The following is a 13,284-nucleotide window of genomic DNA, read 5'->3' on the forward strand; positions in this document are numbered from 1 at the left end:
GTCCACCAACACAACAAAAGAACAAAGCCTACACGCATAGCTGCCCAATGAGGATTTGAACCTTGGTGGCAGTTTTACCAAGCAAGTGTTTTAACCCTTGCATTACATGTGTCCCCCTAATCAAAGGACATTTTTCTTAATGCTCCATATATTTAATCTAATTAAAAAGTTATATAGGTACCGGTTCAGTCATGGCTTTGGTGATAAGTCTTTTTGTCTCAATGTCTGAGACACTAATTCCATCTCTTTCTTTGTAGAGAAGTTGGATACCTTTGATAATGCATATTTATGATATTTTCTGATTATTGGAACATTATCAGGTTTCAAATATTCCCAATTTAGTTCCTTGATTTTTTCATCAATTAAGGAATTGAGATACTCCAATGCATCCTCCTCTATAGATCTAGGATTGTCTTTCAAATAACACGCTATGCTTGATGCTAGTTCTCCATGATCTACCTCAGCCTTCAAAAATACCATTACACTTTTATAAAATTTCAAATTAAATGCCTTTAAACCAATTTAATTGATTATATGCATGGAAAAACATGATATCTTGAAAGTTGAATTGACTAAATTTATAACATACCTTGAAAGTCTTTGTGTCACCTCTTAATCTAAGGGTTAAGCATAGAAGATCATTGAACTTTGAAGGGTAATCAATTTCTTTTATAATATCATCATCAATGGGCACATCCAATGATAGTAGTGGTTGTAAGGTCACAACACGATACCCAAAGCTTACTTTTCCATTCTCTAAATATTCCTCCAAAGATGGTATATACCCCGTAGCAATCCAAGTTGCTTCCACCATGAAAGAATCTATGCAAATTTCCCACCATACACAAACAATATTCCAAGTTAATTTGTTAATACTTGAATTTATAAATAAATTACTATGAAAATTCTACATAAAATAAGTCTCTGAACGAAATTAAATCAAATATTTATATAACTCTAAAAAAGGTAAAAATCAAATCATTTCATAATGTTAAGGAAAACCAAAATATATTTTGATAGGCCATGCATATGTACTAATTTATTTTTATTGTAAACCAGATTATGTTATATACAGGTAAAATTCTATAGTTAATATATGATACATATATAATACCATACTTTTTTACATGAAAATGTAAGATTAGGACCACACACACACAAACACACATATATATGTATGTAATATACATACATACATACATACATGCATACATACATACTTATATACATACATATATGTGTGTGTGTGTGTATGTATGTATGTATGCATGCATGTATGTATGTATGTATGCATGTATACATTTATATATGTATATATATACATATATATATGTGTGTGTGTGTGTGTATACACACACATATGTATATATGTATGTATGTATGTATGTATGTATGTATGTATGTATGTATATATATGTGTGTTTATATATACACACACATACACACACATATACATGTATGTAATATATGCACACACATACACACACATATGTATGTATGTAATATATGTGTTTATATATACCAAACACACACAAACACACATATATATGTATGTAATATACATACATACATACATGCATACATACATACATATATGTGTGTGTGTATGTATGTATGTATGTATGCATGCATGCATGTATGTATGTATGTATACATATACATGTATACATTTATATATGTATATATATACATATGTGTGTGTGTGTATACACACACATATGTATATATGTAGGTATGTATGTATGTATGTATATATATGTGTTTATATATATACACACATACACACACATATATGTATATATATGTATATGTATATCTACATATATACACATACACATACACATACACATACACATACATGTACACGTACACATACACGTACACGTACACATACATGTACATGCACACGCACACACACACACACACGTACACATACACATACACATACACATACACATACACATACACATACACATACACATACATACGCACACACCCACACACACACACACACACACATACTAAAAGAGTAAGTATTAATAATAGTATGAAAAAATCCCTCCTACTTAGTATATGATGTTAGCTATAATGATATTTTAATAACTCGATATAAATAAATAAAAATTAAACAATTAATATATATTTTTATTATCAATTATAGTTAACAAGTATAATAAAGGATAATAAAAGCCCACTCTTTGCATAGAAGGAAATAAGAGATCAATACATCAAGAAAATTGCAAAACATATGCTTTATATATAATTATGTTGTAACTTATTTCCTTTTAAAATAAAACAAGTGCATTTTAAATTATTTCACCTTTGTATTATGGTTCATACTTTTAATGAATTATAAATGAGATGTTAGTAATGAAGATGTATTTAAGATTAAATGTTTTGGTGAAATGAATATATTAGTTGAATTAAATTTCTTTTTTTTACACTCTATACTAATATAATAAAAATTGCACATATGAAAAATTAAGTATTTATATAAACATACAACTTTACGCGCATAGTTAAGTTTGTCTCTTTCTTGTGTTTTTTCAGCCTCTTGAGCCATGCTTCTCACACCCTCATCAAAGGCCTTGAATGCCAATTTCATAAATTCCGGAAGTGCTTCCATGAATGCTAAATCCCACCTTCATAAAGCATAAGACAATCTATTATCACAATATCTACCTATCAATATATTAATATATTAAAATGCTTATTGTCTACTAATGTCTAGAGAAATATGTTTTGAAAAGTACATAAGAAATATGGAAAGATAAAACAATTTACATTTCTTCTTACTATAAAATATGATATATGTTATCATTAATCTATTAGTTGTTTATATGGACAACATGGTCCCTATATAAATAACTAGATTTGTAGCATGCACATGAGTGATTTCTTCCTTTAACTCACACCAATTACCAATGTAAGTTGTACATACCTCTTAATGGCTTGTGTGAAGAGTTTAAGTTCATCCAAAGTTCCGTAAGTGTCATAAATATCATCTAAACAAGTGAGAAATGTACACATCTTTGCAAACCCAATTCTAAAAGTACAATATTTTGGATCGATACACACTCCAGCTGCCGAAAAGTAAAATTCCACATGGCGATGATGAGCAAACTCTAGTTTATCTAGACCACACTCTTTCCACCATCTAGAATGCACACACACTACTAAATCAACATGATTTTCTAATCATTCAACTATAATGTATATTGTAAATGACTAAGGCACCAAACTAAAAGGACATCTTTCATAACATGAATTTTTTATCTTGAGACAATTTGGAGCTCTCATTGTTGAATTGATTGGATCATATTGAAGTCCAACTTTGCTAGTTCTAGAAGTTTTGAGTTATAAATACTACAACAATTCCAAATTTACGATGTTAGAATATTTTAGATATGTTTAAGAAAAATTAATACATCCAAGTTTACGTTGTATTAAAATAAAAAATCAACTGTGTAAATTAAAATTTCCAGAGGTTTTAAATTAGTAGATCATGAGTATGTTATAAGGAAATGGAATTACTTGTTTGTGGTCTTGGCATCTCCATATATGTCAATATAAGTCCTTGCTTCCAACCTAGGCACATTGGTGTGCCAACCATACTCTAGATTGTATTTTATCTATTGCATCACATAAATTAGAATCTTAGTTGATAAATGGATTGATAAGATTAATATGAAAAAATATTAATGATTACATGGATACTGTAGTCACACAAATCTGTCCAGCTTAATTAAATAAATATTCGCTATTTATTTGATTAAAAATCCACTAGCCATCAATTAATTAAATTAATATTTAATTAATTCATCCCCAAACATTCTTCTATTTATTAAATAAATTATTCAATTTATTTTAATTAATTCATTAAATCAAATTCACAATCAATTAAATAAATAAAATCTATTTATTTAATTAAATCCCCTTTTTCTCTTTTAAATAAATTAAATAAAACATTTATTTAAATCATTATCCCCCCCCCACTTGCATTTTCCTACAAATGCAACTTGCACACATTTATTGAAATAAATGAATTTTAATTTTAATAAAATCCTATTTTCCCTCACCCACCAAATCCACTTGCAAAACCTAATCCCCTTCTAGATTCTTCTAACCCCCTTCCTAATTAGCCTAATCCATCCCCTAATTATTGTCACATTCCTAAGCAAAATGGAGTCACTTCTCAAAGACTCCAAAGTCTTTCAAAAGCATTTAATGCTTTGTGTGTTCAACAAATTAACCCTCAAAGTCTTCAAAGACCACTAAAGGCTCTTACATGACCATTTATGACTCTTACATAACCATTTATGGTTATTTCAAACTTGTCCCCCCAAACATTTATTGTTTTGACCATATTCATCCATTTCACATTTGCACAAGAGTTTATCCATTGGATAAAAGCTTTATTCTTTGAATAAAGATTTTATTCATTCAACCAACCTTGACTCTAAAATCCCAAGGTCATATCAGGCGTTTAATGCTTATTCCCTCTCCTCTCAACCTATCTCACATTGACACTTGTCATCCTAGGATTGGGTTGAAAGCCCTCACATGGATTTGAAATCATTCAATCTTGACCCTTGTTGAGATTGCTCAATCTCAACCATCCATTGCTCCATTTTTCCTATAAATAGAGCCCATTTCTTCATAATCCAGATCCTGAAAACTTGTATGCATCTAAGTTATAGACATTTTTAGAGAGCATTTTTAGCATAATCATCTAATATCTTGTTATTTTGGTTAAAATACATCAGTTTAGCATCAATAGCATAGCATTAGCTTTTTATTTCACATTCAAAGCTCAATACTACAATCTCAATCCTCCATAAGCATCCATAGTGCAAAAAGCTGCTGAGAGCTACACTATTTTGGAACTTGGAGAGGAGAGGAACAAGGGAGAAAGGAACCAAAACCATGCTAAGAGGCATTTGGAGATGCCTCATTATCTGTGCTTCTTTAGTTAGATATATTAGCATGTTTTTAGTATCTCTCTTGATATGCCTTTTTAGATTAGTTTTTGATTGACTAACACTAACTATCTAACGGTTTTGTGTCTTTTTGTGTTGTTGACCATTTACTAACCTTGTGCCATTTAGGAGGGCGTCATTTGGTGAACCCGACGTGAATCGAACACCCAAAAATACCATTTTTTTTGCAAACTAACATGTTTGATTGTTGAAATTGCCACACAGGTTGCGCTTCGGCGCTATTGAACACACTCGAGCGCTACCGACAGTTTCCATTTTAGTGCTATTGTCACTACAATAGCGCTATTGTTAAACTTTCCATGCTGTTGTATTTGTTTTGGCGCTTTTGCTATTTTTTTGGCGCTATTAAAACTCTTTAAGCGCTTTTGCCTCTCGGGCTTTATCCTTCTTCCAATGCTTCTGTGTGAAATAGCGCTTCTGTTTAAACGCAGACTAGCGCTATTGCAACAAAATGTTGTAAAACTCACCTTGTAACCAAAAAATTGAAAATCTTAGGCTTGTGGAAGCCCCCCCTTGGACATAGATTTTACTAGCTCTTTATTGTTTTTGCAGGTTTAAAAAAACTCATCACTAAAATCACAAATTTTCCTTTGGTGCTCTTAAAACACTTTAAAACAAACATTTACTTCCATAGCAAGTTAGGATTCATCTTCATTTTGGTGCTTAAAATCAACACACAAATTTGCTTTTATTGCATCAAACTTAAAAATCACAAGCCACACTTCAATTTTTGAGCAAATAAAAAGAACAATCAACTTGTCTCAATTTTGCAAAACAAATTTTACTTCAAGCAAACGTGTATTTCATTAAATTGACCAGGATTTTCGAATTCTAGATTACAAAACACATTGCCTTTGAAGTTAAAACGAACACCATGGCTGTTGGAGCAACATCTCCAAATAGTTAGATCACATTTGCAAATACTGGATTAAAAAGAACAAGTGTTTTACGTGTTTGGCATGCTTGTGCAAATAGTCAGTCGAGTGGTCCTACCTCTAACACACACTATCCTCTCCCTTGGCTCTCGTGGTCCTAGGTGCAAGAGAAAAGTGTTAGTAACGCTCAAAATTTTTATCTTTTTAAGAGAGGCCTGCCAAGGGATCGATACTCTTGGGAACGACCTCGAGCGGTAAATCCTTCGAGCCACTATAGAAATCAGGTGAGAACAAAAGCTATAGCCTTGGGTATAGCTATTCCTACAGTGTAACTGGTCGAAAGGAAAAAAGGGCCCCACCACCAGTTACAAGGCTCTTAAGTGAGTCACTGCAGAATGAACTTATGTCCAAAAACATCGAACATGACTAAACACCTTTAAGTAGTAGCCCACCTGTTCTATTGATTGAGAATATTTGTGATATAATTTAGTGCAAGAGCATAGATGGTTTTGCTCCCAAGATACTCACCATACATATTTCCTTAGTAGAAACATAGCTTTTTGAAAAGTCACTTGTGGCTTGATAAAAGTGGTGACTCCCCCATCATAGGGATCATCTATTTTTTATGCTCGTGCAAGACTTAGTATATCACATCCTTACCTGCCACGGTGGGATTCATAAGGTATGTAGTACCAAAGTCGAAGAAATATCAAGATGTGGGCTAAATTTATCACAACTGGCCATTTGACCTTAGGGATAAAAAGTGTTTGAAGTGTGTTCATTTTAAAGACCAAGTGCAAATTGAGCCGACTTCAGGCTTTGGAAATACACCTTAAAATACATCTAAAGGAAGGGTCATATAAAAGTCCAAGGATTGGGTTGATCTAGACCCATACTCATTTGTGCCTTTTAGGTAACATTCTTGTGTTTGTGTGCTTGCTTTGTTTTCTTGTCAAAGAAAAATCAGAAAATCACTTCCCAAAAACAAAGTATTCATCCAACCAAACATCTGTCAAAACAACCAAAAACATCAAAAATGAGGTACAAACAACAAAGAGTCAAATTTTATGACCATTCTTCACATCTTGTGAAAGAAGAAGTGTCATCAGAATATCAACTTGAAAAGAAGACCATTAAGCTCAAAGGATTTGATCAAAAGGAGGAAATTCTTCTATATCAATCGACAAATCTTTGTCTCCCATAGAGTCTTTCTACATCGCATGCGTCTATACCTTCAAAGCAAAGAAAATGAATTTGATTCCGAATCATTGAACCATAGAGCTTTTATGCAATATAGAGCTCTGAGTTATCACAAAAATCAAGGAGGAAAGATTAATCCCAATTTCTTCCCAAACATCTGCATCACCTACAACACAGCTCAAGAAATACCTCCAACACCTGAAAGGGAAGAGGTAGAGTTTGTCCCATTTGAGACACAGAGTTTTTATTGAAGTTGAAAATATTTTCATCCATCATCTCACTCATACATCATTTCATCATCAATCCGTCCCAACTCTCAGAACATTAAGAGGTTATTGTTCCAAGTTCTCTTTTAGATATTGCTTGAAATCAAACACTTCACATCACTCTTTAGATTGTTTCTACATCTAGGATAAGCTCATCCTAAGAGACACATCTATGCAGGTTAAAACTAGTTCATGAGTGAATCCTCTCATTACTAGGTAGTTAAATCTGTAACACATCTCAGATTTCTCTACACCTTATCACATCAAATCTTCTCAAACAAACAAGCAATTAAAAATAAAGGAATTTCGGTAACATCTACCTTAAAAGTGCTAGAGATCCACGTGCAACACAATTCACCAACCATCAATCTCTCATTTCAACAAAAACTCATCATCATTTTCACACAACTTCAACAAAGACTCATAAAGCAAAAATGGCTCAAACCCGATCACAGTAGAGGCAACGAGAAATAGAAAGGGAAGAAGAAGAAGAGGAAAATCTCAATGAATTTCAAGAAGCACTTGGAGGAAATGCAGATGACGAAAACCCAAGTACTCCCACTCCTACAACAATAGAAAGGGCTCAGCATAACCCTCTCTTTAACAGATTGTTTGACGAAATACTCAGGAGCAATGCGGATGCTCACTTTTTAAGACTTGCTCAAGAAGGAGCCAAACTCCCCTCTGACTTTGATCTTGCCCAATTAAGACAAGCATCAGAAAGACAAAGTCACCATGAAGAGGAAAGAGGTAGAGATCCCATCAGATATAACATTCCTCGAGGTAACCCACCACCTCCTCCTCCAAATGAAATGGAGATGTTGCGGCAACAAGTCGAGATTCTCGCCCAACAGCTTCATAGTGGTGTCAAGATTAACCAATTCTCACTCAATGACATCTGTCCCTATCCTTTTGATAGGAATCTTTACATGCCACCCTTTCCAAGAGGATTCGAAACACCCAAATTTGAAAAATATAGAGGAAAGGGGGATCCCCGCGATCATGTCTAAGAATTTCATTCCGCTTGTCTTGAAGTGGCATATGAAGACACCTACCTAATGCGCCTTTTTCCCCAAAGCTTGGGAGGAACAACCACATCATGGTTTTCCCAACTACCAGGAGGCATTAGAACATTTGAGGAACTCATCTAGAAGTTCCTAGCTCATTACTCTCATAACATTGAACGCGACATCACCATGGCTGATCTGTGCAACACCAAACAAAAACCAGGTGAACAATTCTCAGTATTCCTACAACAATGGCGTCAAATGTCTAGCAGACATTCTCTTTAGTTACCTGAATGAAAACTAGTGGAAATATTCATTTCCAACTTAAATGAAGAAATGGAATTTCACCTGAATGTCAAAGACACAGACTCTTTTAATGATTTGATCACCAAAGGTTTAAAATGTGAACGGGCACTCATCAAGAAAGGACTCATCAAAATCTTTAATGAACCAAAAGATGGTCCTCACCCACACTTCAATAGCGATAAACCAAGCTTCTAGAATAAAAACAAGAATATCATCAACGATGGGGTGGTGGATTCCTGGACTATCCAAAATGCACAACCTGTGGTTCGGTTTGCAGGACAAAATCCTCCACCTTAGAATAACACAAATGTTCCTTCCAATCAAGGTCATATCACATCTCACGATGAACCAAGACCTTGTCAGCAAAAAAAGAAATGCACATACACTCCCTTAGGGGAACCCATTGAAACAATGTTGCGACAACTCCTCTCTCAAAATTTGGTCACTCTACCTAAGCTATCAAACTATGAGCCTCAGGTCAAACCAACATGGTGGAGAGATACTGAACACTATGAATTCCATCAAGGAAGAGGGCACAAGACAAGTAATTGTCACCGATTGAAAGATCTCATTCAGGATCTTATTGATCGAGGAGAAATTGAAATTGAATGACATAACCCAAAAACAACCAATAATGATCATCTGATGTTCAAAAATCCACTTCCATCACAAGATCAAAGGGATCCTTCCACTTCCAGGCGAGGCATTGATACCACTGATTATACGCAGGCTACATATAATTATACTGTAAATCATCTGTATGATGCCAATGAACAAGTTGCAACCATAACCTTCAAAAATCCCAACTCAAATTGCAATGTTGTTACGCGTTGCGGCAAAATTACCATCAAGGCAGCTCCACAAGGCACCACCTCCATCCAAAAGCAGTACAATCTTGTGGAACAATTAGACAAAACCCCTGCGCTTATATCCATTTGAGAGCTTTTGTGTCTATCACCCTCTCATAAAACTATCTTGGATCAAGCACTCCAAGAGGCGTTAGTCCCTGCAAATCTGAATACGGACCAATTTCAAGCCATGGTTGGAAGTCTAAAGTCATCACCTTGTCTCACTTTTTCTGAAAGTGACAACTCTTCCTTCCAACAACTGCATAACGCCTCACTCCACATTGAAGGATTTATTAACCAGCATAGGATCAAGCGAGTCTTGATCGATAATGGAGCAGGCCTAAATATTTGTACATTGCAGTTGGTCACAACATTGGGATATGCGGTAGAATCAGTGGATCCTCGTCAGAAGATCACAATCAAAGCCTATGACGATGCGGAGCGTTCATCCAAAGGAGCCGTGGTATTACCAATCCGAGTGGGCCCTGTGGTAAAGCATATCATTTGTCAGGTTCTAGACCTTCCTCTGCCATACAATCTATTGTTAGGAAGACCTTGGATACATGCCATGCAAGCCGTTCCATCTACCTACCATCAATGTATCAAATTCCCACATAATGGTGTAGAGATCACAATTCTGGGTGATGCAAATCCCTTTGCATATTGCCATAATATCAACCAGAGATTACCGTTCCTAATAATAGAGAAGCCATGTCTTCCACATCATATATAAGTCTTGCCTCTCTTGCCCGTTCAAACACCACTATACCCAAGCAAGAAAAGCTTAAGATGAAGATCACAGAGGAAGGTCCTGGGGAATACAACTTGAGTCAACTCTTTTGTGTGGGACAAATGCCCACTTCTCCTAGAACGCATTGTAAACTATAGCAGATACTCCAGCAACCACTAAACATACTAGCATGTGCTTTGACGCCTTTCGTTCTTGGAAAGAGTCAAGAGGAAGAAACACAAGATGAGGACCTAGCGGAATGGATCTATAAGGATCCCATCACCACTAACATACCACGAGTTATACTTCCTACGGATCAGTATGGCAAAGGCCTCCTCATTATGCAAAGAATGGGGTATGATGGTCAAAGTGCTTTGGGATATTGCAAACAAGGACGACATGAACCTCTACTACCAGAATTCAAGCCCAAAGGAAATACAGGCCTAGGCTTTGCAAAAGAGATCTTTCCTAAACTCAAGTTCAAAGGAAAACCCAGCAAACCCTTTTGTCAGCCTACTGCCAAAAGGCCACCTTTCATTATCAAAGCAGCATCAAGCACTATCCCAACTGCCCCACTGAGGCTCACAACCCCAACACAACTATCTCCAATACCACTCATCCCATCAAACGAACTCGTCATCCCATTAGCCGCACCATTAGTAGCAACAAGTGTATCAGAACCCGCAACAGTATCTATGGCACCAGCAGTTCCAGCAGAAACCACTGAGTCAATACTACCAATACTTCCCGTATCAGCTTCTTTAATCTCCATCAACCGCCCTGCAGCACCGATCATTACAAAGGTACATCAACCAATCACACCTGCAGTATTTAACTCAAAGGACATCCCAGTATGGTATAGCAATCAGATGCTGGAAAGTGATTTAGAGACCGACTCACATGAATGGGAATTTGATTTGGTATAGCTTAATACTTTAGATGAGGAAGACACATCACCACCTCCACCATGCAAAGACATCCCTATTTACGAAGAAGCATAGATAAAGACCACTTGGGTTCCTGAACTGGAAACATCTTCCACAGACCCTACGTCTCATCCTATGCCTGATTCTGACAGGGAGAGTACCATCAACGACCTTCACCATAACGTCTTAATCCTCACTGATACCTCTAACAAACTTAACCTAGTCGATGAAGTAATGCCCATTGTCCACCCTGAACTCATCGAATGGAACCAACCAAATCCCCCATGTCTTGACTTCTTCCAAAACGATGAGGCTATCATTGACTTTTTGGAATTAAGGGATAACCTACCAAGCGGGGATCACAAAGCTGGATTCACCATTGAACTTAATAGCGCAGCATACTTCGGGGCCGATGCCAAACCTTTCAGCTGCAAAAATATAACAATAAAACATGGATCTTCCAGTGAAAACCACACTGTGGCACTGTTTGATCTGACAAAAGTAAAAAGAAAGAGCATATCCAACGGTGAAAACCTCTCTGAGGCGCCTGAGGATGAAGGGTTTGACATTCTCCCCAATAGTACACAACAGGAACGATCAACAATTCTCATTGAGGAAACCAAAGAGTACAATGTGGGGACTCTTGAAAAATCCTCATATCATACATATGGCATCTCTTCTCACCCCAGAGGAACAGCCTAAATTTATAGAGTTCTTCCAGAAGCGTCAGATCAACTTCGCATGGTCATATGTGGACATGCCTGGGCTTGATCCTAATTTAGTCATGCATCACCTCACCATAGCAGAAGGAGCCAAACCTGTCAAGCAGAAGCTTCGTAAAATGCATCCTTAGATTGCAGTGCTAGTCAAAACAGAACTCAAGAAACTCCTAGACGTTGGTTTCATTAGACCAATTGATTACACAGAGTGGATCTCCAATATTGTGCCTGTCGGAAAACCAAAAGGGGGCATCCGCATTTGTACTGACTTCAGAGATCTAAATAAGGCATGTCCTAAGGATGACTTCCCCCTTCCAAATATTGACATCATAGTGGATCTAATAGGAGGACATGCCATGCTTTCACTCATGGATGGCTTTTCAGGATACAATCAGATAAAGATCGCACCAGAAGATCAGCATAAGACAACCTTCACCTGTCCATGGGGCACATATTGCTGGAATGTAATGCCTTTCGGTCTCAAGAATGCAGGAGCAACCTATCAGAGAGAAATGACCACCATCTTCCATGACATGATGCATACCATGATGGAAGATTATGTGGATGACTTACTAGCAAAATCACTCACCAGAGAAGGACATCTCCACATCTTAGATAAAATCTTTGATAGACTGGAACAATACCATGTTCGACTCAACCCAAAGAAATGTGTCTTTGGAGTAACCTCCGGGAAACTTCTAGAATACATTGTCTCAAGCAAAGGTATTGAGGTCGACCCAGCAAAGGTAAAAGCAATCATGGATATGCCACCACCAAAGAATATCAGTCAGCTAAGGACATTACAAGGGCGACTTCAATCCATCCGAAGATTCATTGTACAATTGGCTGATAAGTGTCACCCATTCACACATCTACTACACAAGAACATCCGCTTTCAGTGGGATGCCCAATGCCAACAAGCATTTCAGACGCTTAAAGACTATCTAATGAATCCACCATTGCTAATGCCACCCGATCCAAGTAGACCGTTGTTACTTTATATCTCAGCAACAAGTACAACATTGGGTGTACTATTGGCACAACATAATGTAGAAGGCAAAGAGTGTGTTGTATACTACATCTCTCGCACACTGGTGGGCTATGAACTCAATTACACACCTATTGAGCGAGCTTGCCTAGCAGTATTCCTGGCAGCTACTAAATTGAGGCACTATCTGTTAACACATAAGGTACAACTCATTGCAAAAATTGATCCACTCAAGTATTTACTCAGCAAAGCAGCATTGGCAGGTCACTTGGCCAAATGGGTGATGATTCTAAGTGAATTTGACATTGAGTATGTGGACCGAAAGGCTATCAAAGGTCAAGTTATTGCAGATCAATTGGCCGATGCACCCCTCACAGGCGATCATCCTCTTATTTCCAATTTTCTAGATGAAGAGATAT

The 13,284-nt window shown here is 36.4% G+C and overlaps 1 pseudogene; it reads right to left on the reverse strand.

Moving 5' to 3' along the window:
- The window catches only part of LOC131859511 (alpha pinene synthase, chloroplastic-like), a 77,086-nt pseudogene that overhangs the window by 36,652 nt on the left and 27,150 nt on the right, over nucleotides 1-13,284 (reverse strand).

Source organism: Cryptomeria japonica, chromosome 2, assembly GCF_030272615.1.
Source record: "Cryptomeria japonica chromosome 2, Sugi_1.0, whole genome shotgun sequence".
NCBI lineage: Eukaryota > Viridiplantae > Streptophyta > Pinopsida > Cupressales > Cupressaceae > Cryptomeria > Cryptomeria japonica.